The 27,884-nt window shown below is 38.4% G+C and overlaps 1 protein-coding gene across 5 annotated transcripts in view; it reads right to left on the bottom strand.

Annotated features, from left to right (window-relative positions):
* ZMYND11 (zinc finger MYND-type containing 11) overlaps positions 1-27,884 on the bottom strand; it is a 105,178-nt gene that overhangs the window by 66,879 nt on the left and 10,415 nt on the right. For 2 of the 5 annotated variants that reach the window (XM_032182582.1, XM_032182585.1), the window contains exon 1: positions 7,354-7,428. The exons of 1 other annotated variant lie outside the window; for it this stretch is intronic. The gene's annotated coding sequence lies outside the window, so the exon portion shown is untranslated. Of the gene's footprint in view, positions 1-7,252; positions 7,272-7,353; positions 7,429-27,884 lie in introns of those variants that run through there. 2 more of the 5 variants (XM_032182586.1, XM_032182583.1) reach the window with 2 other exon arrangements.

Here is a 27,884-nt window from a genome sequence, read left to right as displayed (position 1 = left end):
TCTTTCTTTTGAAACCAAACGTGGACTTTCTTGTTTACTTAATTCACTCTGCTAGAGAGAACTCAACAAAAATTGTGAAGTGGTGAGGCCTCCATCCCACAACAAGAATTTCTAAGAAAGTGCAAGTGTAAGTCAGCGTAAACAGAGTATAACAAAACCTGAGGTGAAGAGCAGCAACGACAGCTGCTGAGAAAGAATAATAGCCATACACTCCAAATAAAGGCTGTCAAAGTCGTTTTGTTTGCTACCTAGTACAAATATATGTAGAGGGCTAAAATGTAATCCTGCATTCTGCTATCCCTCAAGCCAACCCCAGTCTGGAATTTCACACACAATAGCAAATGTCGTCCTAAAAACCGGGAGGAAACGACCCTTTGTTCCCATCTGGCAGACTTCACTGAATAAAACTTTATCTAGCAATGTAAGTTTGTAGAAGAGAAGAACACAACTGCCAAAGAATGCAATGCAGTCAAAGGGGCTGAAAGCAAAAAGTTTTCACTTACTAGCAATGTAGTTATCACCTTCCTTCAGTTTACTTTTTTTTTTTTTTTTTTAATGGTCATAATGTTTTTACTCAGGTAATGTGCCCAGGCAAGCTGAAGCATACGTTATCTTATACAAGATATGTTATGACATATTTTCTGATAAGTATTTGTCTCAATACAATTTTCATGTGCCCTGGTTCCACATTTGTCTTTTGAAATAAACAGTACTTTGCTTAATATTACAGGCTATTATTTTGACTATTCTTTTTACAGCTAGTAACAAAATTAACAGTTAAACATGAATACCAAGAGTAGAACCACGCAAGTTTTTGTTTGCATGAGAAAATACCACCACTGAAAATGCATACACTGTTAATGTACTCAGCAAACTTTTGAATTAATGCAATTTCAATTAAAAACCAGTTTAGTGCGGTTTAGCTAAGGCTTGCTTAATGAAATTAAGCTACACTAAATAGTTTCCACAAAGGAACTTATGCTAGTATAAATTCCTTTTAAAAATATGGCTCTTGTTAAAATGATGCAACTTTCTCATGAAGATAAGCTTTAGCTGCCATAGTAACAAAGCCCCTTATTTCCAGGATGAGGATACACTGGTATGAACAGCCTTTATGTTGCACACTTAGAGGCTGTTCTCCAGAAGACTTTGTTCAGAGAAATCTCCTATGCAAAAGGCAGTTCAACCCAACTAACTTCAGCATCACCAAATAATAGATGGTTCATGCAAGGTGTGGATTATCATCCCACACGATTCTTGCCCACTATCATGGATGAAAAAACAATGAGTACTCTTCAAAATTATTTACTTGGGGAATAATCGAAGTAATAGTAGCACCCAAATCACTATCAATGAGGCTTCTTCTGTGAATGCAGGGAAGCATGGACACACAAGCAAATTACCTTGGCTTGATGTAAGAGGCTTGAACTAACACATCCTACCTTCCATTTGCCACAGACTACAAGCATGAAGAGGGTCAGTTACAAAAGATTACGTGACACATGGGGGCAGGCAGGATCCTGTGTCTGAACCCACACTGCATGCTAATACAAGCTTTCTGCAGTTTTACTACACCCACTACCAAAACCCGTATTTTTCAAGGCAGCCTAGAGCTAAAACGTGGCAAGGTGCTCCAGGAGAATCCACAGAAGGAGTTAAGGCTTAATGAGCGGAGCTACTTCCCTGTGTAGACAAGCCCTTAGTAAATAGATACTTCCTGTCCACTCGCTTGGCTGTAGCCAGCAGAGATGATTAATGCAGCTATGTGCATCCTGACAGGCTCTAATGCTCACTTGGTCATAAAAGGGGAAAAACCATGGCCAAAGAAGGCTGACAGTGAGGGCTGGAATTTTCTTTCGGCTGATAAAATAGATGCTGCTTTGATTCTCCGACTCTTTCCTGCTAAAACCGAGAGGTGGAAGACATCTCAGAAAATGCTCAGAAATGTAAATGAGAAGAGTAGCTCTTCCTCCAACAGCAATCTTTTGATCATCATCTTCCTTGCTGTTCTAAAAGCTAAGGAGCTTGGTTATTCTGTAAGCTTCAGCTGAACTGATGCAACACATTTTTCCCCTCAGTAAGTAAAGTATAATGAATAAGGTATGATGACATAAATAAATAAGTGATTTTTCATGGTATATTACCAGGAAATGTAATTCCACATAAGGTCAGTTTCACACTAAACAAGAAGAGAAAAAGACATATTTCCCAGGTCAAAGAATTAGGGATGTATGGAAAACAGCTAAATCACGAAAAAATGTAAATTCAGTTCAGATTATGCAAGATATATGGTAAAATAAAGAGTGGATGTTGACTTTTTGCAGATGTAACGTGAGATTTCAAATTGCTGGTTTTTCTTCCCTACTCTTTCTCTGAACTACATGTAACTGACAGTATCTTTAAAGTACAAATTGTGATTCTGCTGCTAGCAGCATGACTTAAACCTCAGATGTTTGTAAAAACTATTCCTCCAGCAGGCTGCATTTTTATTGACAAAAGGCAGCTGAATCAATTTTTGTTGCTCCTTAACAAAAACCGAGACTGTCTGAACTTGTTTCTTTCCAAGCTCTTCTCTTTGGCCTCTCCCTCTCCATAAATAAAAGCACAACTACACAACTTCTAAAACTGTCCAGATATTGAATTATTTGAAAATCAGCATATTAGTCAGGTGCGAGCACTTTGCTCCAGAAGTCAGGCCATGAATAACATTTGCCCAGAGGAGACTCTCTCGTCAAAAGTCATCTCAGGTTGAGTTGATACTATATAAAGAAAATGAGCACCATTCTGAACCAGCTGAAGTTTTCAAACTGAAGCTAATTCAAGCCCAAAACTTGGAAACCTGCTGAAATCTGGTCAGAACTTATAGAGTTAAAATGCATTGATCTGTAATGCAGGTAAGATGAGCCAAAGATAAACAGTGCCAAAGCTTACAGGCTTTTACAGCTTTAATCAAAAGAAACTTTAAGGTAGGGAGAGGATCAAATTGTAAAATCTGGGCTTTAGATCCTGCTTCTGAAATTCAAGGCGAATGTCAGAAATAATGGAACTGAAAGTTTCATGCAATGCTCCCCCCAGCTGTGGGACAGTTCATCAAAACAAGATCAACAGAAAGAATAATAGATTGTACAACCGGAAGCCTTTCCCCAAGTTCCCAACTCGCTTGTTTTCTTCTATGTTTTTAAAGTGAATTTCCTATGTTGAACATACACATCTGGCTTAAAAGTATACTCCGAAGTACACTAACCAAATATGTTCTGTCCTTCCCATTACCCAAACTCACTAATTATATACATTTCAATTCAACTTTCCTCTCATCCTGCCCCAAACCAAGTCTATGATCACTGCTTTGTGAAGCCTTTATCCCTATCCATTTCAAAGACCCATTTTGATTTTTTTTCCATTGACATTATGATTTTTTTTATAACCTCAAAAAATGAGTAATTTATTTTGTTTGCATGTACTTCAGATTGCCCTCGATTTCCACCCCACTCCTCCCAGCAGTCCCAAACGTTCATGTCTGGACAAGGACGAAGCTTGCCTTGAGGACAGTTTACAGACATGTGAGAACAGTTTTCAATAAAAGTGATGTACTAAATAACAGGATTCGTAAGTAAACAAATCCTTAAGTGGAAAACAGCTGAGTACAATAAAGACCGTTGTCTTTTTATCTTTGTTGCAGAAGTTGATAAATTGCAAGTGGAAAAATGACAAAAAGGAAGTTTTCAAAAACACAGACTTTTTAAAAAGAAACTTAAAAGTCAAGAAATGATTTGAAGAAACAAAAGATCTACCAAGGTGATGAATATATGTTGAACCTCTGATAATGCCAGCTTCTCAGCAAACCCAGATAACAGCTGACACCAAGAAAACTTTGTCCTACCATTACAAGTTAGCATTTCCTTCCGACAAGTTGTTCAAAAGAGACAGACTGAGGGCAGGAGGAATATATCCCTTCATTTTCTAACCAGCTGTTGGCGTGGCTGATGTTGGCAAATGGCCTTTTCTACTCTACAATTTTACCCCGGTACAGTACTATCCTAGTACACGCTATCTTAGACTGCAATCCTGAATTTCTGGAGCAGTTTCTTTCGAAGATTTTGGTGGGAGTACTAGTGTGATCTCTTTTGATACATTTTCTACTACCTATGACTTTCAGATGCTTCCAGCTCATATTTCTCATCTTCTCTTACCTGAAGCCAACTTATAACATATGTCTTTATTTTTTAATGTAGAGAATTCTACTCAAGGCTCTTCCAGGACCACTTGTGGGTGAACTAAATTATGCACTTTTTTTTTGTAACAGAAAATCCATTTCACTTCATCATGAGTCTTGCATTTTATATCTGCTCTGCATTACTTCCACAGGAAACTTATTACTTTGACCAATGGTTTGCTATTATATTCATCTGCAAGTCCATGGTGTATGCTAGAGCTAGAGGCCAGAGAGACAAAAGTGCTCTGCAGGATTATGATACTTCTCACTTGCAAAATTATGTTCTCCCTCTCCTGTGGCAGGTGCACCTGAAACCTATTTCTCCGAGCACTGATGATGATGGCGATGATATGGAGCAGATTACAAAGGCCCTTTAGGGAGGAAATTACTTCCTGAACACTCAAGAGCTCTTCCTGCTATATCATTATGTAGGACTGAGGTTTATTAAAGGCAACAGGACCATACCGATCTCCTCTCAGCCACTTCCTTCAGGCAGAGAATCATAGGATTAATAATTTTGTCAGCAGAAGTAAGGCTTCATTTTCAGATTATTTCAGTTATTCCTCTGCCAACATCTGGCTGAGTTGTGACTTTATTCCTTTAACCTCGAGGCAGATGAATGAGCTCTGACACAGAGACAACCCCACAGGAGGAGGAGGGAAATTGAAGAAAGTGCAAGAAAAGACTGAATAGCGTGCCATTGCTGTGGCTACCAGCCGAAGTTAAATCCCAGCACAATTAGCTAATTCTACCATCAATCTAACATAAATTTCAGAAAATATTATTCATGAAATAGAAGTCCTATTCTGATTTCTGTGAAAACCTTTTCTGCATAACACAAAGAAAAAACTGCAAGAGGATTGTAATGTTATGGTGTTACAACGCAGGGCAAGTCTTCCAGCCAGCATCTTATCTTGTCATGGGGACACCTGGGCAGAAGATACAGAGTCTGCTGTGCCGCTGAAGTACCTGCCCATACCTGCTTTGGCTGTGATGCTCGATGCTGAGAGGGGTGTTTAACTCCCAGCTACTTCACCAAGCAATAGAAATGACCTAACGCACAGTCTGACACTTCATGACCTTCTTCAGCTATTCCTTGTCCTACAGAAATGAGCCCAAAGTGGAAAGGGAACGTTCATTTGTTCATGGCTGTGTTTTTGAAGCTGGATTACCAGATTGCTTTAATTCAGACAGTTACTCCTTAGGAAAGCGGTTATTTTCTTGGAGGGATGTAACTTTTATTCTCACATAACTCAAATCTGTTAATAAAGAAAAACAAGTATAAATTTGGGCAGACTTCATAATAATAGTGATTTCCTTACAGACTTTCACACGTTTCTTTTTGATATGCTTACCCACTAAGTCTAATTCTAAAATGCTTTAGAAACAGGGGCTGAGCACACTATTTCTTTTGTTGCCCATTTCATAAAGGTGTAAATTAATTGTTCATTTCACTTTCTAGAGTATGGCATGACCTAAAGCGAGACTCAGAGAGCTTCTTTTACTTTTAGGAGCTAAGTTTAATTGCTTTCAGGGGTAATGAGGCCCCAGTAGGAATGCGTCAGCTAAGTGACCAGTGCATTTTATACCATACACCATGAAATCTGAGAAGTTTTTTTTAGCTGTTTTCACCTCCACTAACAAAGACAGAGTGGATCTCATTGAGTGATGACATATGCTGAAGGAAAGAAGTAGAGAAACCTAAACTGGTCATTTTAAAGTGAAGAATGACTTGTAGTAGTGTTTTTAGCTGTTTCAGGCCTATTCTTTCCATGCACCTTCTCTCTGTTAAAGACTGTCTGCTATTCTATTTTAAGACATGAGATTTCCTACCAAAAGTGACTGTGGGTTTAAAACCTTCGCCAAGCTCCAACAACAGCAAAACCTCCTTTTGGGGCAGACTTTTCAGGCAACGTTTGTCTGAGGCTGCTGTCACCACAGCAGTCGCACGCCGTTCAAAGCACCACTTTAAACTGACCACAAGGAACTTTTCTGTGCGTCTAGCAGCGTGGCTGTTACAAGAGACAACGTCCTGTCCTCTTTAGAGTTCGTGCTATTTCTGCAGCCTTCGGGCGTAGCTGTTTCAGAGTGCTACAGAAGCCACTGACATTCATGTCAGTCTCTGGATTGCAGCTTCTGAGTTTATGACAGATGGGAAACCAACAGAGGAGTTAAAATCCTGTGAATCCACACACAGCTTATAGCCAGTAGCCATCTGGCTGGGGATCTACATAATACCACAAGAGGATGACAAAAAAAAAAAAAAAAAAAAAAGGCATTTACATTTGCACTTCCATTTTTCTTCCCCTTCTTTGTGCTTCCTGTTTTGAATAGATTTCATGACAATTATATGGGTCTTTCAGCTATTTCATATAGGTAAAACAACTAAAATACTTTCTCACTAGCACGTTTCACATAGAAAAATACATTCAGGATTAGGCAAAAAGTCCACCACATAACAGCATAAAACATTTGCCTCTTCTAGGTAACGGCCAAACAGATAGCATTTAACAAAAGCACAAGCATTTGAGGAAAGAGCACCAGAATGGAAAGCACCAAGAAACCTTATTCAGCAGCACTGCCAGTTGCTCTATAAAAATAATTCAAGGCAGAAGTTGTAATGCAGGGCCCCTAAAGTATAATTACTTAGGAAAAAATGTGGCCAAAAGTTACCTAACCTGTTCAGAGAAGAAAGCCGTGATTTATCCCAAAACGTGCTGGGAAGGCTGCAAATCTGGTTTTCAAAGGTAAAAGCATGAACTTCACTAAGACTCACTTTTGCATGGCAATATCTCCTTCTAGCTAGAGACAGGAAATACACAAATACAAAAGAAAAAAGCACACACTTATTTTCTCCCCTCAACCTGCTGCAATGCTCAGAGAGGTGTTTTCAACCTACAACTGGGTGTTTGTTGGGGCTTCAGTTTTTTGAAAAGAGCAGCTTTCTGTAGTTAAGAAAGAGGAGAGCTGCTAGAGTAAGAAATCTTTTCCCTGTGTTCGATGTTGCAAAAGCAAGCACATATTAAGCAACTCAAGTACCGGAAATAATGCTGACAAACAAACTGATATTCTTTCCATAGCTTGATCGCTCAAAAGGAGGACATTTGAAACTTCATCTCCCCAAATCAAGAAATGTTTACTTTTGGAAAGGCTGCTGAATGCTTGTGTATTCCTCCTAGTCCAAACGTTTTATGATCCTTCCAGTGAAGCAGATAGTCACACTAGAATAGAAAAGAATATCGAGTTGAAATTCTTTTAATAAACTTCTTTCCTTAGAAAAATCCAATTTTATTGGTAGCAAAATGGTTGTGGAAATACACCGATCCTATCTAACATGTACATGGGAATCCCTCTTACATCTCTTCACCTGACCTGGAGTCTCCGGCACCAGAGGCATAGCTGTAGAAGCAGAGTTATAAAGGCAGTGTCCATCTGTCTCTTGTCCTATAGCAAATCTGTTATTTTCTAATGTAACCTCCAACATGAGAGAGAGGTTGGGGGAAGGAAAAAAACTGATTAAATGCAGACATCTATTTCTGAGCTAATCACTCCATGCTCCCTTCACACTTGATGTGATCTACTCAGTGCGACAATTTATCTTGTTGTGGAGCAGACATCGCAAATAGGTCAGATGAATTAAGCCCTAAAATTAACCATTTCTCTCCACGGAAGATAAAGTGAGCTTAGGATGTCCAATTCATACGTTTGGAGTTAAATCACACACGCTCCACTCAGAAAGGCCATCCTTTTTCACCAGCAATTATGCTTACCTACTTTAAAGTCCTGCTTGAAACTGAATTTCTTCCATCTCAGCTTGGAGCTCTAGCCACCATGTTATTGCTTTTTTTTTTTTTTTTTCCTGATACTTTGCCTTTTTTGGATGAAAAATTTCATCGATATGTTTTCAGTTTCCATATGGGCATCTTTGAATAGCTGAAGATGTCTTATTTACCCCATCTGTTTAAAGTCAAGAAATGCAGTTGTGTTTTTCATTGAGAAAGGCTTAAATAACTGCATATTTTTCCTCAGAAATAAAAAATAAACAGAGAAATTTCAATTATAACCCTAGTAATATCATTACAATTTTAGTAAAATGGCAACTGATTAATGGCAACGTCTGATATATATTCTAATTTTCAATTTGAATAATGTATATTTTGAATTAATTGTTTCTTGACAGATTGAGTTTTTAATTAAGGAAAAATTGCAGTGTAAGAGATTTTTTTCATTTTTCTTTCAAGAAGTGTAATTTTATAAATGCAGCTATCTAGCCAGGCAAAATGAAACCAGGAAAGCGTAACTGCAGAATTTTCTTCAGTGTTTTATGATAATACCTTGATCAAGTTGAAGCTAAGCTAAGGAAGAAAACAAATATCTGTACCGACTTTAGGAGGATAGCTTTTGCTAACTTTATCTCGTGGGTCACAAGGCTTTCTGTTGATTTCAGATCAGTAGTCCCTACATTTAAAATAAAGGTACAAATTTTTCATCCCTTTTTCCAACTTTTTGGACTTTGACCTGAATACTGCATCACTGCTGGAAGTGCAGTCTCATCCTCCTGACTTTCTCAGCATGCAGCTAATCAAATTTATTCAGTTAGTCCGAGCTTGATTTCTACATGCACTTCCCATGACTACTTCCAAATAGTTTAAGAAGTACAGTAAAAAGAAGCTGCAAACATGTAAGTAATGGAAATTTTTAATATTGATGTCTCTGTCTTTATCATTTTGAAATAAACGCCTCGCGTTATTCACCGGGGTTCCCTCAGTTTGACCTTGACTTTTATGGAGCTCGCAGAAAGTTATAAAATGGGACGTAAAATAAATCAGGAAAATGTTGAAAGCCCAGGTAGAGCCTCCCCGCCAGCAAGAGCTGTAGGGGAAGCTCTGCTATGGGAGCGAGCAGCACGCCAAGGAGCAGCCCTGCCCCAGGCAGCCACCCTGGTCCCTTTAGGGACTCCCCTTTATAGGGTGCTGGAAAAGCCGTTCAAGTCATTTTGGATCAATCTAACACTGTAATTCAAGCCTTCAGCCTTGCAAGCTGCCTTTGTCTCTTTCTATGAGTTATTTAGAGGAAACAGCATGCTGTTCTACCTGTTAAAACATGTTACTTTCCAGCATGCTAAATAAAAAAAAAACAGCATCTAAATTCCTACCCATAGGTTTTACTTACAAATGAAGAGCTCAAGTTTGATACAACTCTGTGTATGCTCATCATACCGTATGTTTTAGAAAATATTTTAACTTCTGTAGTTGCTATTTAGAGCAAACTCCAGAAATAAAAGAGCGAAAATTAGAAATAAAATATACCTCCATTTTTATTTCAAAAGAAATTGTCCACTCCCATGCCTTCAGTTCTTACCTGACCACTGCCTATATACATCGAGAGGTCTTTTTCACATCAACCACAACTGATTCACAAAATACAGAGCTGAATTAAATCCCAAAGTAGCATGTAAAAACAGCTCAAGTTCACTTGGATTTGCTGGTGGATCAGGCAATTTCGTGCTTTTGCAGCCAGCACCACCACGTTTCTGGTTCCTTTTGTTTCAGCCCATGCTGGTGTCGCTCACCAGCACGGCCAAGAAAAGCAGGGCCACGCTTGGTGGAAGCGTTTGATATGATATGATGAAGTACGGAAGGCTGTATCCTCTCCCTAACAATGGCTAGCAGCAATGCTTCAAAGAAATTAGACACTACACATACCCACGATGAACCTTGCTAATTGCAGAAGGCTTTGCAGGTGACAGAGAGAAACGAGGGCTTTCCAGATGCTCACAGGTAATGTGCTTATGTCTTAAATCACGAGATTTGATTACCCGTCTCTAAGCATGCCTTGCTGCCACTGTTATTAGCCTTTATATTATGAAGCCCTTTGTGAAAATTGAACCACTATATTTAACTGGATGACCTCCACGGCAAAGTCTACAGGCCAAATGCACACTGTCTGAGAACAATATTTATACCTTATAAAATTACAAGCTACTCTTAAATAGCTGATTTCTTGATACTATTTTATGAAGCTGGAAAAGAATGAGAACAACACAACCTGATCATTTCACCTCGCATTTCATATTACTATGTAGCTAAAAAAAAAAATACTGTTTTGAGATATTTCATTTCTAAAATGAAAAGAGAAATGCATCTTCCCCCCCATCATAGCACAGTTAGGACCTGTTACTTCTCTCTATACCATTTAGCAGTCCTAATACGACTACAGTTTTAAAAGTTTAGGTTTTATAGGCCCAAGCCATTAGCTCTTTGTCTCTTCTTCAGTTTTCGGGCTGTCCCTTACGCTCGCCAGCTGCAGCCAGACAACTTCCTGATACACCGCTTTAATCCAAACCCTGCCACTAGGACTGCACAGGAATGAAAAGCAGTTCCAGAGATCCTTTTCCCTTCAGCTATTCCCTTAAAGAGTTATGGATTTTTCCTTACTCTTTGAAGACATCTGTGTGAAATTACCCACACAACAGTAATCCTAACAAAAACCAAGGTTTATTAAAACAAAGAGAAGCTGGAATTAAAACAAAATAAATTGTTTGCTTAACATAGCTGAATTTACAATTCTCATAAGTTAAATTAGATAAGGCATAAACCAGATAAGCTTAACTTCAGATAAAAAAAAAAAAAAAAAAGAAAAAAATGAGTCCTGTAGTTTATCCTTTGAAATGAAATATCTTTTCTGACCACACCAGTCAGCCTGTCAATGCTGCTTGCTGCTTGGAGACCAACAATTCCCCCTTTTGTCTCGCACAGATATGCCTAATAAACCCCGTTTCAGGTTTCCTAAACACTTCTCCGAAGACAAAAAATGGGCTTTGGTAAACAGTTACAGTCTCCGTCTCGGAGGAGTTACACCACCAAGGAACCGAAAAACCTTAATTATGATTTATGGCTGCCTCTCCAAGGTTTATGACCCAGCTCAAATATTACCTTTTGCTAACCATCTTGGCTGGCTGTATCTAGTTTTTGGCTAGACCCATGGGCAAACCTCACCTAAAGCAGTTGCTTTTCCCTTCTACTTGTCACAAGCTATGAATTACAGACAAGGGCTAAGGCTCTCTGTTACAATCAGCTACGACTCGAAACAAGTCCAATGGACCTTTAAAAAAAAAAAATCAGTCTTGGCTGATGTCTCAAATGACAGATTGTTCTTTCTCTCTGCCTTTATAGGTTTTAGGACTCATATATACCCAGCTTTTGCTTCGGCACGTCGTGTCATTTAGCGGGTGGTATTTCCCTGAGATGAGAAGAGCACTGCTCTTGGAAAGCTGAAACAAATACTGATCCGTGATAGAAACTTTCACCACTGTGGAAACCTAATGACAATAGCAGGCTTGTTCCTTCTCATATGCAAACATGGATGCAGTCATGCTAACAAAAAAAAAAAAAAAAAAAAAAAAAAAAGGCTTAGATAAGCAGAGTTTTTTTCTGTTGAGCACATAAAAATCACTGACCACACTAGCACCCTGCAAAATTAACTTGGTGTAACTTTTCTAGACCACGCTTAGCCCTTTATTCTTCAGACTCTCCAATGAATTTGAAAGCAGAGGAAAAAAAAAACAAACCCAGACAAAAAACCCTGAAGGCACAAAAGTAATGGAGGTATTATCACAGATCTACCAAACAATATCCATATAGGCTTGTCTGATGTGATACAATCCAGTGCTAAGCCAGGATTACAAGTAGGCAGGTAAGAAGAAGGAACAGGCATAACCCAAAAGCACGTTCCTATAGGAGAGGGTGAGATTGTGGTTCTCTGAGCAGGAACTACATCACTTGTCATTTTTTTTGCTACAATGGGATGCTTGGAAGAAACACTTGAGCAGCAGGAATTCAGGGTGCGGCTGCACCGGGCTCCCTAAAGCCAAAAGCAAATGAACTGTGATCCAAGATCTGTACAACAGAATGCTACAGTCATTTAGAGATCTTTCTTTGTTTGGTTGGTTTTGATTATGAAGCTGTCCATGGGACGGTCTTTCCAAGCTTGAGATCAAGTTAATTTCATTCATTACAGCAGCACACAGAGCTACTCAAACATTCAATTAAAACAATCTTGCAGGACTGCATTTAAATTGTACCAGCACTCTGATGAACTCCAAAGCAAAACATAAAATAAAGGTCAAATTGTAGAGAACACTACGGAGCAAGTTAATACCCATGAAAAACGAGCACAAGAAAAACAAAACTATTCCCCAGTGAAAAATGGTAGCAGTGGATGTGAGGAGGGATGTTATTCCTCTCTTTTATTGCTCCTCATCGAACAGAAGAAAAGCCAGGGAAGAGGAACTTCAACATTTGTATTGGGAAAAGAAAAAGACAACTCTAGCTTAACATGTAACAAGGAAAGAAAAAGTTAGAAAAGAAGGTGCATGATGAAAACAGGCCCTCACTGCTTGCACAGCTCCTCTCAAGCCACAGGACAAAAGAATATAGCTATAGGTGATTTTACTTTTTTTTTTTTTTTTTTTTTTTTTTTTAAATACTTTGGTCAACAGTTTCTTATGAGAAAATCATTTTGTAATTGACTTAAGGCCAGGATTACTTCTTAAAAACAACCAGAAAAAAAAAATCTTAATGCTTTAGTAATCTCTCTCTTAATCCTCTCTGTACATATCATTGGAAAAGACTTCAAAAACTGATTAATCCAAAGATAATTATACTCAACCGTTCTCCAAAGAGGAATAAAAATGTATTGGAACTCAGCTAATATACAATGTTTTCCTTAAAGGAATAAACTATTTAAAGATTCTTTGAAAATTATTTCAGACGTACATATTGATAATATCAATAAAAGTTAATGAAACTGACCTAAAGATCTCTAGCAGATTCCTTTCAAAAAAAAGGTTCTCTTAACTCTATAAAGTTTCTGCACACATCTGAGATGAGTCCAAGATTTTACCAATATGTTCAATTATTTTAAAGGTATAAAATGCCTCTGCCTGTGAGGAGAGGGAAGCGGCCCTCATTGTTTTAACAGGGAAAAAATGTAATATATTACCCATAAATTAGCATGATACTTTGAATAGCATCCATGAAAAATCAAATTTGATACGAAATTTTAATTATTCAGAAATATATTAATTTTAGCGTCTGACCTTCTGGCTACCACTGCAGCAGAATACAATTAACACTCTTCTGAGGTTCCCACAATGTATATTCAAGTAGTTTTTTTATAACTAAGTGCTACATGAAGCGATACAAGGGAATCCTTTGAAGTACTGTACAGTAACACTGGAAAACTGTATCTGGTGTATTTGCACACAAATATTCTGCATACACAATGCTGAGCTAAACACAGCACCACGATAAACTTCCTCTGCAGGTGATGAATTTGGACAAACCTTATTGTCCCTACATTAAAATACAACAGAATGGCAGAAGTCTGCTAACAAGGTAATGGTTTATCATCAAGGCTTGTCTTCACTGAAGACAGAATATTTTAAAACCTCATTACAATTCTAGTGTCAGAAAGGTAAATACAGTTTTGATAGTTATTCCCTATCAGAGGTGGATCCTAGTGCAGTGGGAGTTGAGGCCACATTTCAGGGATGTGAAGGCACGTACCAATGCTGCTAAGTATGCTGAGATTTAAAATAAAAAATAAAACCAATTCAATGACTGAATTAACTGATTGCCAAATAGCTAACACAAAGTGACTAACAACTGTGTACGTGCATCTACATTCTGTACAAGCATTTATGGATTGCTCTAGGACAACCAACAGACAAACACCTCAAAACAAATATTTGTAGAGCTTCTTGCTCAGCATTTGCAATCGTTTACCTGAATGAAAACAGGACCCTTCAAGATTTGGGTTCTAAAGGTGTGATTTTTCCCATTCCTTCTTTTACTTTGAAGACATATTCTTCTCATGAAGTAGCATAGATGCAGCCTAAGGCCATTATTTGGATAATGTAAGCCCCGTAGTTTCTCCTACTGAACATGTACAAAAGTACCTGCCAAGTGGGGCATCTAGTGCTGAAAACGTATGGGGGAGTTTCACCCAAATTCACCAGGGCAGTTGACTACAACACAGCTTACCCAGGACTTGGACAACCCCCACGGCAAGATGTTCCCCACCAGCAGCAGACGGACAGCCCAGGCTGGGGAGAGCTCAGCTGCCCCTCTGGACTCTTTCCACTTGTCTGAATAATTCAATATTTATTCTAACGTGATTCCCATCTTCAAGTCCTAGATGGCTGTACTCTCCCTAAGGTTAGAAACCTGTTGTGTGTGTGCCTCATTTATTCGCTTACCAGAAAAGGTCAATATGATACTAGGTAAGAGAAACTAACTCCCCAGTACATTATAGAAACTGCTTTGTAAATACATTCATCACTGTGATATTGTCCATTGGTTTGCATCTGGCATTTAGTTTTTCCTCATGCCTGAGTAAGAAAGTATTAAAATTACGTGTTTAATTTTATTTTTAATCAAACAAAGCAAAATTCTGGTAAAACCAGGTATTTGTGAAAAACATACACATTCCAATTTTCACAAAAGAATCTGGAGGAGGGAAATTAGATGCTACATATTCTTAATAAATTATGCCTCCGGTGACCTTCAGTTCTGATGAAAACTGGCACCACTCATTTTTTTTAATTACTAACACAAAGCTCTGGATTAGTTAAAAAGCTTATCCACTAGCACTTGGATGTCTACTTCAAATACGTTGTTAAAGGCAAAAACATGAATGGCCTGCATTCATAACATTTTAAATGCAAAAAGTGACAATTCTCATGACTGTGCTATAAGAAAGCAGTGCAACCAGTGGAGAGGGCTGGCGTTTTGAGTTACGCCTGGACCAATGCTGGCATACCCAAACCTGTTTGAGAGGGAATGAGATGATTGTGAGATGCCCATCACCATGCTAAAGCGTAAAGACAAAAGTGTAAAAAAAAGCTATTATCCTGTTGAAGGAAAGGTTTCACAATGACACGGCATGACTTGGAGAGTGGTCCTCAGGTAGGTGCCCATGGGACAGGGAATGCCAAATGCTTTTGTTGGAGACACCATGTCCTTGAGAAGCTGGTAATGATGGGGATGGTAACAGGAGCTGTATATAGGTGGAAACTGGCAGAAGAAATATTCTAGAGGATGACTCATTACAAGCTAATTCCAAGCAAAAATGCTGTTCTCCACTGCCGCATCAGGCAGCTTGTGTCCACAAGCGAATTCCAACACAAAATCCACAATTCTCACCACAGTTGGATGTATTTGGTCAATGCACTTTGTACTCAACTTGTCCTAGGATGCAGAGCTAACTCTGAGTTATGAAGCATTATCCAAACCCCAGAGAAATATTTGATTTCCAAAGTTCATCGATAACCTTTCAAAAGGAGAAACTAAGACTTGATGACTGAGAAAATCAGTTTCACTAGCATAGTTCCTAGTACCCTAAAGAAGCAGGATTTTCTGTTAGATCATCTGAAGAACTTCGTAACACTGGATACACATCCTGCCCACAGTTTAAAGCAGGGGGACTTAAGGCTCTGAAAGGTTAAATGGCTTGTAGGAGATCAGAGTATGTGTAAATAGCAGAGAGAAATCTCCAAGCTCAACCTCTCTCCTCCTGTTCTTCCCTTGCTCCACTGTAATGGACCAGATACAATTCTGCACCAGAGCCTTATACCAACTGGAGTAACAGAAATTATTTTAAAAGACTGCATATAGAGGGGAAAAAAAAAAGAAGATAAATAAAAAATTCTCAATGTGTTCTAAATAATTTGATTTTAAGAAAAGCAGAGTTTCAGTTAAATTCTCAATACCAGTTACAGTCTTTTCTCCAAAAAACTTAAACTCATTGCAAAATAACAAAGACAAACAAACACTATTTTTGCTACAGCAGCAAACTAGGTGGCTGGATATCTTAAAAAAATAATTAAAAAAAAAAAAAAGATGTTTGAAGTTTCACATTTCAACATTGTCAACAGCTCTCAAGCCTAAATCATGACACCAGTCAATAGCTCCTATGAATACACATGTTCTGCAAGAGAGACACCAGACTGTGGCCAGATAAGCAGGTGGATAAGATGGTAGAGGAATACATAAAATCAAACATCTATTTACCCTAGGTACTACCCTGGGCACTTGCAGGAATGTTTATGCAGATCAGAAAAAAGATCAAAAAGCAAGCTATGGAAGTAGTTTGCTTTTATTATTTGTTAAAAGATTTTGGCTCTGTAAATATAAATCAAATACAAACGTTCAGCACTGCCAAGGAAATAAATTATATTTGATATCTGTACATTAATATATTCCAGTAAACCAGGCTAAGGAACAAATCTAGCCATAATTCAGCCAAAAATAGAAATTTAATAGTGTGGTTCTGTTCAAATAGTTTGTGAAGAACAAAAGTTTAAGGAATACAGTTCTTCAAATCATATCAAAAGCAAAATCATGGCAAACTTGTAAAGTATTGTTACTAATTTATCACTATTACAGCTTAAGAACATAGCCATGTCACAAAAATTGCTTCTCTCTCACATAGTAACTTTGAATTGTTCAATCTGAAAATAGTATCCAAAGTGTCTAACAAAGAGACTTTGCACTTTTATACCAAAGGTGGTAAGTAGAAGGTGAAACCAGAAATATGACATGAAGGATGATATGTATTTTGAATTGGACTTATTTATATGATAAACACAAGCGTACAGAAAATTGAGACAATTGATTTTTTTTCTCTGGAAAGAAAAAAAATTGCTTGGTATCAGGTAACTAGCTGGAAGATTCAAGGATTTTTTAGTTACTCTGAAAGGGACTGAAGCAGGCACTGACAGCTAAGATGCGAGTCGTATTACGGTATGTTTTCCAAACAAGACTGTGATGCTACAAGATGCAGACCTACTTTAATTATAAACGGAGTAAAGACATTCAGAAACATCCACTACAGCCACATTACCACTATAAAAACTGCAAATGAAATTTGGGGTTACCTTAGATCTCATCCTATGTGGGAATGGTGGACCTTAATCATTTTTCTCTAGTAATTAAAAAAATGTCAGATTTTGCTTCTACTCAATTAGGTATTTTTCTGGATATCTTAATTTTTTCAAAAAAGGGGTGGGGGATCAGAGACGCTTAATTCCCTTTAGATAATCCTTCACACGGATATGATTTGTGTACCCTTTATTATTAGTACCCTTATTACCGTTCTAAAATCCATAAACTGCTGACTGCTGTTCTACTTTGCCATAGTTTGTGTACTTTTCCGGTGACTTCAGTTATTGCAGTCACTTTCCCACACCAAGAGCCCCTTTGGTTGTCCAGCTAATTTGCTGTAAATTTTCATGGATTATAGGCCACCCCCCTGACATCTTCCCCATTCCTCATTATATCTTGTTTCCTGTAATCGTGGGAAAGGGACATGGGGCACTTCATCTCTGTTCTGCCTTATGTTCTTGGTGGTCTTCACTTCCTCTGATTTTCACATTTAGCAGCTTCTGATACACAGGGGGTAGAGATATAGGAAAGGGTATGAAAAGTCCTTCCCCCCAAGAGGGCAGGAACTGAAGCTCCATTTGTCAGCAGCTGAAAGAGGCCAATGGTTTTCTGAAAAGTAGTATCAATGAATAAATTAAAAATATATTTCTTAATTATCTAAAAACTTCTATGAAGTCTTTAGTGCATATAGTGAACATGAAAATGCTAATTACAAGGAATGAAAAATAAACTGACTTGTGTTTTTAATTTGCCAGTTTGCAACCAGAAAAGAGAAAGCAACAGAAGTATGTATTAGAAAGCAAAATTATTTAAAACTGTTATCACTTCGTTTTAGCTAGTGTTTTAGCTGTTTCATGTGAGCTTCATGAAGAAGTATAAAGAATAATTATATTGTCTTCATTTATTCATTTTTTTTTTAAATCACTACTTTTAGTAATTTGCATGCTTAGACAAAAAAGTTTGTTTCTCCCCTTCCCCCCCTCTATCTACTTCTTGTTATTGTTTTTCTTCATGCTACTGTTTTTTGAGAAAGAATTAAAAAAGACTGCCTGACCTGATAAGCACTCTGGAAGAATCCGCTAGAAGTCTACGAAACAGAAAAGCTGAGCTGCAGGAAGATTGCATGGACTATTTTGGTACTAAGCCTCCTGCCTCTTGTGCCAGTCCTATCTGTTTTAAGCAGAAATGACAGTGCATGGCTAGTAGCTGACAGTCAGCTTCAACAGGGTAGCAAATAAATTTGTTTAAGAAGGTCTGTCTGCAGGTATGGCCATGTTCAATTATTGGCAATGCTACAGACTTAGTGTGACACAAGGAAAGTTTCTTAACTTCAGCTAAAAAAGTTATCAAATCTGTATTTTTTTTTTAGCAGTTCATAAGTTGTCTTCACTTTTGTAAGACTGCAGGGGGAAAATAACATCAACATACTTTCTGATGATAATACTCTCTAGGCGTTCTTTAAAGTCGAGTATTCAGATTGTATGAGTGAAAACTGAAGAAGGCACTCTCATTTAACATCACTTCTGTTTAATATCACTCAAGAAATACAAGTGTGGGTCTCATTCTATAGGACAAGCACCCTCTGTGCTGACATTTGAAACCTGACAACTGACCTGTAAGAACAGCAATATGCAGTTCTCTGGAAAGCTATTAGGACAGCTCCTGATTTTATTGCCGTGAATGCCTCAGCTCATGATGACAACAGGATTTCTGATGCCATTGCAAAAAGCACAAAACTTCTGAATAGCCTGTATCTAAATGAAGACTGAAACATGTTTCAGTCTTCACAGAGATGATGTTCACTCTGAATAAAGAGATTGTAGTAGATTACTGGTAAGAAAATTGCTAGCAAGATTTTTTGCTTCTTGAGGATTTTAAGGCATATTTCTCTCTGGAGGTAGACGATGCTACTTCTTCTGTCATTCTTTCTTCAGGTTATTAGAAGTTTTTCAACTGCAAAATAACATCTATCTAGTTACTAAGTATAAAACTTGCTACCTTTAATGTAATTCTTACAAACTAATAAAAAAGTCATAATAGCAAGCATTTTTCACATTTTCTATGGCTCAAGCACAATTTCCTGCTGCTACAGAGGTACCATCAGCTTGGTTCTAGCCACGTTTATAGAGCCAGTAAACAATTTAGTGTACTAAATCTGTTTGCCTTTTACTTTTGCCCTTGCATTCATTTTTATCAAAACCACATTCTTTCCATCCACTGCACCCACAAAATAGCATGCATTAATTCTTACTTCTAATTTTCCATTCTTCTAGTGTTAAAAGTATTGGTATTTTACATTCAGCTGCTTTTGGCCTTAGAAGCAAACCTGTCCCCACAATAAAATGGAAATGTTTGCCTTAGCACTGTGCAACTTTCCTGCTAATTTATACTCCAAATGCCTCATGACATAGCCAAGTGCTGCTGCTGCTTTACAGGGAGGAAATCATGCCATAGAGAACCACATTCAAAATCTGCTACAGGCACGTAAGTGAGAAGGCATGACTGGCAAATAACTTCAGAAAACCTGATGAAGTGTTCTCCCACTCACCACTCAGAGCTGCAGAAGCCTTGCTTCTTACTGTGCTGGTGGCCAGTGCACACCTTCTGAACCAGTCCTGCCTCAAAATACCTCAGGTGTGGCTCCACGAGGATGCCAGTCACGTAACTGGCAGCAGGGCCATGCTGATGCAGTGGTGGCTGAATACATTCAAGTTGTTGGATTTGGAAGAAACAAGTCAAGAAGGGCTGCTGAAGCAAACATCAACCTAGCACTCAATGCTTAGGCGAGCCCAAACCCGCATTTCAGGAGCCCTCAGCTCTCCAAAGTACACGTTATGGGGGTTTTGGCTCTTGTACAGGAATTTTAGTGTGTAATCCACAGAGTGAGTAAGTTTGGCCATGCTTGCCCAATACAGTAAACACTGAAAAACAGCCATGACGTGACACACATCTAATACAGACATCATGAAATGCTAATGCTTATAAACTAATGGTGACTTCCAGTCTGCATTTATTCAGACTGGCTCTACAGTTATCTTCACATCAATATTGTTCTGTGGCTTAAGTGGCTTTCTACCTTCTTTCATAGTCACCTTCCTCTAGAAATATATTTATAGAGATCATACAAAGCATAGAGATTGATTGAAGACATATTTACTGAATTCCCTGAGTAAGGCATGAATCTACTCAAAGACATGGGACACCCATGTGCTAAACATGGAGAAGGTAACAGAGGTAACAACATGGCTTCTGCCTCTCTGCTGGAACACTACAGAAATGTCAACATCTAATCCATAACAAATCTAAATCTTAGCTAATTAATATAAGCAGACAACAAATAGGAGTAATAAAGGTTAGATATTTTTACCGCCTCAGCAAGATGACATTCAAGTTTCAACCAGTCATTTCCCCATCTAACATACCTATATGGCCCACAGATACACGTTCTTTCCCTAAATCAAGCTCTGACTGGAAGGACTGAGTACGCTGTGAGGAATTTCAAGAATCTTACTTTGAAGGCAACATGAAGTATCCCGAGTCTTCTCTGGGAGCCTTTTTGTTGTGCCCAAGTGAAGGAATCTTAAGGAGAGGTGTGTGCTAATCTTGGGAGCTCTTGAGGAAAGTGCTGGTTAACTGAATCCCTGGAGGAAATGTTCTCTGGCCTTGGGATCAGGAACAAACCTCAGCTGGGCAAGGTGAAGGAATCAGTTCAAAGGACACAGGCTACATATCCATTGTAGTCTACTGTAAGTGATGGGGTAGAGGGAAGTAAAACTGGACCCAGATCTCCTGTACCACCTACAGTACACACATGCAGCACGGCCCTGAATCCCTCCTCTAAGGCCAATTTTGAGAAAGCAAGGACAGAAGAGTGATAAGACCACAGTGAGTGGCAGCTGGATAAGGTTGCTAGTATTTTTTCCACAAGCCATCTCAGCTGAGGATCTTGCAGCCTTGAACATTTTATGCTGACAGCACTTTAGAAGATTCATTTTTCAATTCTTATTTTTTTTCTTTTTGCAATTGAGGAACCAATACACAAACAGCTGTGTTCAGAAGGCCCAGTGTAAGTACCTAACTTTGAAATTGCACACCTTGGTAACTGTGATGCCAGAAGTTTGACAAGTGATTTTTAGCCTCTGACCCAGTGAAATCAGAATAATTCTATCCAACAACTAACGCTATCCAGTCTATTCTGCTGTGAATAGTCCAGGGCATCTCCAGTTGGCTCGCAGCTCAACACATTATTTTGGTGTCTTTATGCAAAACAGAGTGAGTCTCCATCACAAACTTGTAATATAGACGAAAATAACATAAGCACATTAAGCTGCTTTTGCTTGTCACCCCTGATGAACTTCATATGGCAACCAGACCAAAAGCCCCTGCTGAGCCCCTGAAGCTGAATGTGAAACGGAAATATCACAAAGAAACACTGCCAGCATCCCAGAACATGACTCACACTGCTTAAGCACCAAATCATTGCATTTAGAAGATTGTGGTTTGGGTATTTTGTAGGGATAGATCAAGCACTCTGAAGCTGAGTTTGCTGAAGAAAGTAGGTTGAGCGCTAGGACTCCTAACTTGGTACCGTTTCTTCCTGTGCTGGTTACCCTCAGGCAAGTCACTGCGCGTCTCCATGTTAGTATTGCCAAATGCAAAACTAATTACACTAATCCTTGTGTAGCACTTCCATGTTTATGGATGAAAAGAATTAACCTAAGAACTATTTATTTTATTATTAAAAAGAACTACAATACTATGCGAAAAGACAGGGCAAAGTCTCTTCTGTCAGTCTATGCCTCTTGACAGGTATGAACCATACATCCAGGAATGACTACAAAACCCTGTCTAGAATCAATGGACCTTCCTGAGCACAGTAAAAAGGGAACTGAGAAGTGAAAACCAGTCAAAAAAACATAGGGAATGCTGTTAACTGTCCTAAGGGACAGATTTTCAAAGACGTCCAAAGACAGAGGTTAGGTTCCTACGTGGCAGGATTTTCAGAACAAATATTTATTGAATATACTGAACTCCCATTAATATCAGTGGTAGCTACATAGCGTACCCTGTGCAGACAGTTTCTGCAACTTTAATCACTTTAAACATGAGTGAAAATTTGACCCCAAGTAAACAAACTAAAAAGACACTTTTTAATGTTCCTTGTATGACTATTGTGGAAAAAAATTTTAGGCGGAAATGTGACTTTTAAATTGCAGTTTAGCAATCCATAAATGCTAATGAAATCCCCTGCTGTCTGCCCTGTGATAATTTTTTCCTATTAAAAGCTTGTTCTTTTTTCAATCTAATAAGCACATCACTATTCCAAGCACATTCATTGTTCAGTCAAAGTTTAAATTTACAGTTAAAATAAAAAGAGAGGTCGTTTACCAGTAACCAGAATTCTTTGAGATATGAATTCTTCACACGCAGTCAAACTGACAGGGTACATACATGTTCTTTCAATTACAACTAGTCCTACGTGCTTTTTTATTGCAATGGTGTAAGGCAAAGACTGTCCATTTTCTCCCAGTGATAGACATAAAACTCGGGGAATGTCTAGAAATTCAGAGGGAGAACAAAGAGGTCAAGAAGAAAGCATGAATGTGAACTATACATACCAAAGCTTTGAATATTGGTAAATCATGACTTTTGCCTCTCTGAGCAACAGGGCACAAGCATAGTTGAGCACAGTGACTTAAACAACTACACCTCTACCACTGAGTGCCTGAGGTCCTGGAGTCTTTGGTACCAACCGCTCTAGCACTGCTTTAACAGCTTACAGGTCTGAGTGATGCTGCAGCACATGGTGAAGGTAGGGATGGAAGCCCAGACAGCATCTTCTTGAATAACTCAACTGTTCGTAACAATGCCATTAATGTCATGTGCTCTAGAAAATTACTCTGTAGTCACAGCAGGAGATTCATCTCAACAGTCCAATAGCAAGTTCTGACACTCTGCATGGAAATGGCCGAACTGCTAAACCCTTCAGAAGCACGCATGAATAGCCTGAAGCATTTGAATGTGTGAATACAGAGGTAGACACACCCCTGACATAAAAGTGTAAAAATCAAGTTTTGTTGCCGAGGCAAAAGACCAGAAATAAAACTTGGAGAGTCAATAAAGCCTGCTGATTAAAAAGTACAATTCTGCTACCATTTTAGGCACAACAGCTAAGAAGTTCACTCAAGAGAATATATTCCTCCCTCAAAAGCCTCTGAGGGACTCAGGTTGATAGAAGTACAAGTATTAAACAGCAAGCCCCAGACCTTTGTGGGACTGAGTGAGAATCCAAACTCTTTTAGCCTTATGCAAATATTCCATAACAGCTTTAATGAACAATACAAAAGAAAAAGAAATAGTAAGAAGCCACATGGATCTCATTCCCTGGACGGGCAGCATGTGGGTGGTGGATGGCTTTCATCATTGAAGTATTCCTGCCTATTTCCATAAAAAAGTGTCAGAAAAGAGCCAACTACACATAGACTGCTAAATTTTAAGATCTGTCTACCCCACATGGCTGAAAGACTGGTTTTCAACTCTTTTAAGTAAACATGACAGAGACTGATTGCTGTTACAAAGGCTCACGATGGATTTTTTTTGTGGGACCAATCCAGGAGAAACAGGTAAAATTATCTAAACTGGGTTACATGAGAGCTAAAGGAGGACAAAATAAACAATCTGTACAGTTTTGCTAGATAAGAGCTTAAAAGTTTGGTATTATTGCGCATGCATGACCTAAATTGAATAATATTTTTGTTGAAATTCTTTCCAAAATACTGCCAAGCAAGATATCCTCCCCCCCCCCAAAAAAAAAATGCTTAAAAGCTCCAAATAAAAATAGAAAGAACTACAACTTTCAAGAGTGCACGCGTCGTCTGAAATCTTTTGCACAAATACCCTCATCCAGTACATTATGTACTGCTTTTATTAGCAAATGAAGTCATGTAAGAACAGTAACAGTAAGAAACATCAGTGTGAATATGCAAATTCCAAGATATTTCCAAAATACTTTTCCAAAACCTTTCTCCATTTCTCAAAAACAATAGAACAACAAAACCCAAAAATCTTCTTTTGTAGCCAATTTATTCGATGAGTATGATTTCATTCACAAGTGCTATTCAAAAACATTTTTCTTGAAAGCATTTTCAAGATGAAAATTGTTTACAACTTTTTTTCCATGCACTCCTAATGTCTGTGCCAAATGGAGTACATTCGGGCTGTGGACAAAGCACCTCTAGAGCAGACATAAGTATTTTTAGAAGAAGTTTTGGGAGAGTTCTTGTAAATATTAGTCTGGTATGGTTATGCTATATGGCTTCATTTGGATTATTTTGAACTCCTCTGGAAATCCATTCCAAGTTAAAATTGATTATTAATATTAATCACTTCTTAAGAATCAGCTCACAGCTTTAATGCCTCAGAGCATGTTAGGTTCATATTTCTACAGAACAACTCTCCACAACAGGATGTGGCTTGGGTTCTTTTTTTTGACCTACCTGTTACTCTACAGTATCAGGCAGCAAGTTGTTCCTATTGCAAGTTAAACAGGATCCTGAGACACTGAATTGCCAGTGATAAAATGTGCTTTTATATGTCGAAGAGGAACATTTCTGCACCAGCAAATGATTGCCATGTGCAGATCTATCTATGACTGCCTAAATCCTAGTCACATGCATACACCAAATCAACTCTGCCCTTGTTGATACACATGTAAAATGGGTGCCCAAGCTTATACTGTAAAGCTGTGGATCAAACCTTTATCATTAAGTGAACTGCATGCTGGGCAGAAAGCCAGTATCTACTGTTTTGAATCTTATTTTCTTAGAATGACCTTGTAACAAAAGTAAATATATATACAGTTTTAACCACAATATAGACAGATATCAGTTCTCCTAACGGAGAATTGTATCTGTTTCTGCTGCACAATACATCATATGTACAACAGTGTGCACTATTCAACAATTTAACCCACTGTGTACCAGCTTTGTGAGGAGTGTCTTCTACAAAGCATTCTTGAACTATATATACCTCATTCCATGTTCTTTTCTTACCCATCCCAGGTCTATGCAGTTTTCACCTCTCTGCTTTCTCTTAATCACTCGTTTGCTCTTTTCTTTTACACTTGCACTTCATGGATTACTCTCTCTTCTATTTCATAAAGCCTGAAAACCCACCTCTTCTGTCAATGATATTACTTAACCTAGCGCTTTGCATTTTTTCTGTACTGCATCATGTCACACCATGCTCATTCACACACAAATACCAATTTTAATTTGAACCAGGGATTCTTGTAACTTGCTCAGCCTGTGCTGTTAATTTGCAAACTGCCAAGTACACAAGGATTATTATGTAAATAAACAACAGTAACAAACTCCAGGTGAAACTTTATAAAAACGTAGGTAGCCAGAATGCAGCTACCCAAACTGGAAACGGAGCAGTTTCAAGGCCACATTTGCAAGGGCACCTATTCTCACAGAAAGTGACAGTGGATCACTAAAATGGCTTGGATTAGTCAAAATTGTAATATAAATACACACTTCCAACAGAATATCAAAACAGTACAGGATAATCTATCACCTTCTAACTACCTTACGTAATGAGGCTACAGCCTCATTAACAAACCCCTTCTCACCACTACCTCCCATTGCAGTTGGCAGTAGTCTGAGATGCGGGAAGCGAAGGATATCACTGAAATGCAAGACAAAGGCATCGCAAAGCAGAACATCATGCTGAGGATGTTCCCATAATGAAAGCTAACAGGCAGCTCTCCACCAGTCCCAACAGCCCAGTTAATTTCATTAATAAAGTGTTACTCTGAAGAAATGCTCAAACACGGGGCTGTAATTTCAAACTGTCAAGAGCTCTTTTGCTTCCTAAGTTTAGTAAGGCAGACATGAATAGGTTTGGTATCCGTTGTGACCTCGTATTTCACTTTATTGATCTGTTCAGTAGCCACATGGCCACTACATCCCCAAGGAGGTGAGGCTGGGCTGTGATCCCACTGACACCCGTTAGCTCTCCTGCTCCAGCCCGCGTGGTCGGCAGCAAAGCTGACTTTGCCTTGAAGGCACCCAAACTCTAACTCAGCCACCCAGAGCTTGCAAGCCTTTTTCAGCAGACATCTTCAGCTCCTGAGAAAAACTGCAAGTATGTTGCATTAAAACAGACTTTTGCTTCTATTATCACTCGATTCTCATTGAATTTTTTTCTTTGTCTTGAAGCAGGCTTTCAGCAGAATCTATTTATTTATTTTTATCTTGCTGAGTTGTCTTCCATGACTGAAGTTCCTATTTACTGGCAAAAAAACACACAGAATGGGCACTGCACATCCGTCTGAATTTGCAGCCGATGCAATGCTCTTCCAGAAGCAAGCAGAAGTATCACATCCCCACTGAAAGTGCCTTGCGACACTCAGCTCTTGCCCAGTGAGGGGATGGCATTTATAAAACCTTCCATCAAATTCGTCCTCTACTGTCAGACTCCTCACGTATGCACATCATTTTGTTATACTCAAAGAAAGGAATCACTACCCAGAGAAAAGCACAACAAAAAGTCGTACCAAAATCGTCATCGACTAATATAATAAAACAGGGAAGCTATTAAAATAGCCTGAGAGTTAAGCCAAAGAACATTGTGCTTATTAGGAACACGCTGTAAGTAAGATGAACAATTGACACACATTTAGAATATCTCTGCTAAAGGTATGGTAACAGAGATACTTAACATGATCATATCCAGTCGTTTGACTCAGCTTTGAGTGTACATCAGGAATGCATAGGGAAATACGCCAAGGGATGCAGACAGATTAAATTAGCATCTCTGGATTCTTAGCTTTCTTTTAGCAAGTGGGGAATACAGACCCCAGCTCTGTGCAGAGAAGTCCATCTTCATATGAAACATTGCTTTCTTGTTTCACCTGCATTAAGCCAGACAAAACAACACCTCAGAAGAGCATGAACTTTTCTTTTCATCTCTGTAGGGAATTAACCGAGAAGTGCAAGGGTGACCCTTTAAAAACCGCTGCTGCCAACTGCATCACTGCCAAAGAATTTACCGTCTCTTTTTATACAATATGCTTGCCTATTGCATACCAAGAAAAGGTTTATTCCACTGTGAGTAGCTCCCTCTCAGAAAATACCGGACACTTGAGAGCATCACGTCTCTCTTTTCCTCCTCTTCACTACCACACATTAGCTGTTGCCACATTTCTTCTCTCTCTTTTATAAATCCAGATCATTGTCCTTCTACTATAGGACAATAGCAGCACTTACAGCCCAGGAAATTAGTTTCCTCCTGCTGCTGAATACACAAAATACTTTTCCCACTTTTTTTTTTTTAATGTGATATTTAAAATTAAAGAATAAGCTGTTTTTAGAATATTTTTTTAGTTTTAGTTTAGAAAGTTATTTAGGGTCATCATTTTAAAAATGTGGCTTTCATTTTCGTGCTTGCAAGCTATGTATCCTAAGAAAATATGTAACAGCAAGCTAATGCCTAATTACATGACTTAATGTTGCAAAACTCTGTATATAAAAGCAGAACTGCCAAAGAAGATCAAAATCTTTTTTTCGCCTTTGTTTGCAATGGTATGCATTTTTTTTCCTATTTAAATTATGTACAGAAAAAAAAAAACCTTGCACGATAAAACCATGAATTCAATTGTTTCCCTTTGTACTGTATATAAGTTAACTGGGATATTTAGTTTTGTTTGCCTTTTTAAAAAT

Source organism: Aythya fuligula, chromosome 2 (genome assembly GCF_009819795.1).
Source record: "Aythya fuligula isolate bAytFul2 chromosome 2, bAytFul2.pri, whole genome shotgun sequence".
Classification (NCBI taxonomy): domain Eukaryota; kingdom Metazoa; phylum Chordata; class Aves; order Anseriformes; family Anatidae; genus Aythya; species Aythya fuligula.
Note: the sequence above shows the minus strand (reverse complement) of the source record. Positions and strands in the feature narration are given on the sequence as shown.